Source organism: Mustelus asterias, chromosome 11, assembly GCF_964213995.1.
Source record: "Mustelus asterias chromosome 11, sMusAst1.hap1.1, whole genome shotgun sequence".
Classification (NCBI taxonomy): Eukaryota; Metazoa; Chordata; class Chondrichthyes; order Carcharhiniformes; family Triakidae; genus Mustelus; species Mustelus asterias.
Genome location: NC_135811.1, coordinates 106,233,601 through 106,236,720, shown reverse-complemented (window position 1 = coordinate 106,236,720; position 3,120 = coordinate 106,233,601).

Sequence of the window (3,120 nt, the reverse complement as noted above, 5' to 3'; positions counted from 1 at the left end):
GAAAGAAACTTGCACCCAGAATCACTCCCCAGCCATTTTCCAGCTAAAATTATTAAATAAATGAACATTTATTTACCTTCATTTTTAAATTATTTTGGGTTTATAATCCACCACTGTTTGTGGTCGGGCATTCCATTAATCGGAATGAGGTACTTTTTAAAATGCTTCACATCCATCACGCAAACCAGCCTCCCATCCATTGACTCTGTCTATCCTTCCCGCTGCCTCGGCAAAGCAGCCAGCATAATTAAGGACCCCACGCACCCCGAACATTCTCTCTTCCATCTTCTTCCGTCGGGAAAAAGATACAAAAGTCTGAGGTCACGTACCAACCGACTCAAGAACAGCTTCTTCCCTGCTGCTGTCAGACTTTTGAATGAACTTACCTTGCATTAAGTTGATCTTTCTCTACACCCTAGCTATGACTGTAACACTACATTTTGCACTCTCTCGTTTCCTTCTCTATGAATGGTATGCTTTGTCTGTATAGTGCGCAACAAACAATACTTTTCACTGTATGTTAATACATGTGACAATAATAAATCAAATCAAACATGGATGCTGCATTCACCTGAAGGATTATTTTAATATATGAAGATCTAAGAGTTTGCCAATCAAATGTGCAAATCAAATGGAAACTGCCCCTCAAGCTGCAGTTTTCTCATTCAAGATAACATCTGGGCTGCATGGACCCAAGAAGAAGTCCAGCGCATTTTGAACTTCATGTCATCGCTTTCAGCCAGCAATGCTCCATCCAGCGCTGGAATTTGGTGGGATCAGAATCCTAGAGCTCCTGTCACTGCGGGAGGACCTTCACCAGTCAGACTGCGACAGGTCAGGAAGGTCATCATCCTCTCATCACCATCACCCTCTCAAGGGCAGCGAACTATGGACAATAAATCCTGGCATAGCCGTTGCCACCCACATCCCGAAGATTAAAATGAAAATAAAGTGACATGGATCAGGGAGAATTCACTTTGAGATGCGATTCCTTGATTCAGTGATAACCTGCAGCAAAATGAGTGACCAAGGCGCACACGGAAAATCTCCAGCAATTCCCGTCCCCAGTACTGTCCATATTTTGGTAAAACAATTAATTCTGTGACTGCCGAAAGTCCCAGTCAGTCTCTGTGTCCTGTAACGAGGGCTGATGTCAGACAAAGTTACTTTGCAAATGTGCTATCTAACCAGTGCAGCATTATAAAAAATTACATCGCAACTTCAGGCCATTTAGCATATACTGGTGTTTATGCTTGACTCACCTTACCAACTCACCCCATGGACATATCCTTCTATCCCTTTCTTCTTCATGTACTTATCTAGCCTGCCCTTGAATATTAGGGAAGACGGTGGTGTAGTAGTAGTAATATCACGGGATGAGTAATCCCGAAACCCAGGTTAATGCTCTGGGGACCTATCATGGCAGCTGGTGGAATTTTAATTCAATGAATAACATCCAGATTTGAAAGTTAGTCTCGTGAAACTACCACTGTTGTGATATGTGCCTGTCTGCATTATAATGTAAGCTACTCAGCAGAGCAAGGGTTAACATGAGGCTGGAGAGTGGCACTATCCATAGTGTGATATATGTGGTGACATGGTCAGAGAATAAGAACAAAGAACAGTAGAGCACAGGAACAGGCCCTTCGGCCCACCAAGCCTGTACTAATCACGTTGTCCTATCTAGACCAACCGCCTGTATCCCTCTATTCCCTGCCTGTTCATGTGTCTATCCAGATAATGTTAAATGTCGCAAATATATTGCAGCCAGCACCTCACTTGGCAGTGCATTCCAAGCCCCCACCACCCTCTGTGTAAAAAACTTCCCCCTGCACGTCTTCACTGAACCTTTCCCCCCTTATCTTGAACTTGTGCCCTCTTGTAATTGTCATTTCTGCCCTGGGAAAAAGACTGTTTACCTTATCTATGCCCCTCATAATTTTCTATCAGGTCGTCCCTCAGCCTAGGTCTAGGAGAACACTCTGTAAGCAGCTAGCTTGCATGGTGAACAAAACCATACTTCAAACTGTAAATAGTTAAAACCTAGCAGTAAAGGTGTTTAACACAGGAACCTCGAGACCTTATCAATGAGCCACCATCACTCCAACATAAAGAACCAATATTCATTACAAAATATGACAATTGCGATTGTCATAAAAACACATCTGGTTCATGACCGTCCTTCAAAGTAGGAATTCTGCCATCCTTACCTGGTCTGTCCTTTAAATTATCCCAGAGCCACAAGAACGTGCTTGATTCTGAAATCCCCTCAGAAATGGTCTAGCAAGTCACTCAGTTTAAGGGCAATTAGGGATGGCCAACCAATGCTGGCCTTAGCAGCAGCGCCCACATCCCTTGAGTGAATAAAGAAAAAAAATTCCTCATCCACTCCTGAGTTCCACATTCTACCCTCTGGGTAAAGAGATTTCTCCAATTCCCTCTTGGATTTAGTGACCATCTTATATTTCTGACCCCTAGTTTTACATTCTGGGTGGCACGGTGGCGCAGTGGTTAGCACTGCTGCCTCACAGAGCCAGGGACCCAGGTTCAATTCTGACCTTGGGCCACTGTCCGTCTGTCACATTCTCCCCGTGTCTGCGTGGGTTTCCTCCGGGTGCTCCTCCCACAGTCCAAAGATATGTGGGTTAGGTTGATTGGCCGTGCTAAATTGCCCCTTAGTGTCAGGAGGACTAGTGGAGTAAATATGTGGGATTACGGGGATAGGTCCTGGGTGGGATTGGGGTCAGTGCAGACTCGATGGGCCAAATGGTCTCTTTCTTCACTGTAGGGATTCTAGGATTCTCTGCACCTCTCCTTCTCTTTCTTTGCAATGTATATAGAAAGTAGGTTGGAAATCTGAAATTAAATAAAGGAAAAAATCTTGCCAGTCCACAGCATCTGAAAGAGAAAGATAAAATGGTATTATAGATATGACATTTCATCCACAGCTTGCACAGTGTTAGGAACTCTGCTTTTGATTGGATTTTAAAGCCGGTCCCTACTCCCACCACAGAGGGCGCTCCCGGCAGGCGCAGGCGCTCCAATATACCGGCAGGCTGCGGGCGGGAAAATCGCGACGTCCGTTGACAGGCTCTGGTCCTCCAATGTCCCGGCAGGCTG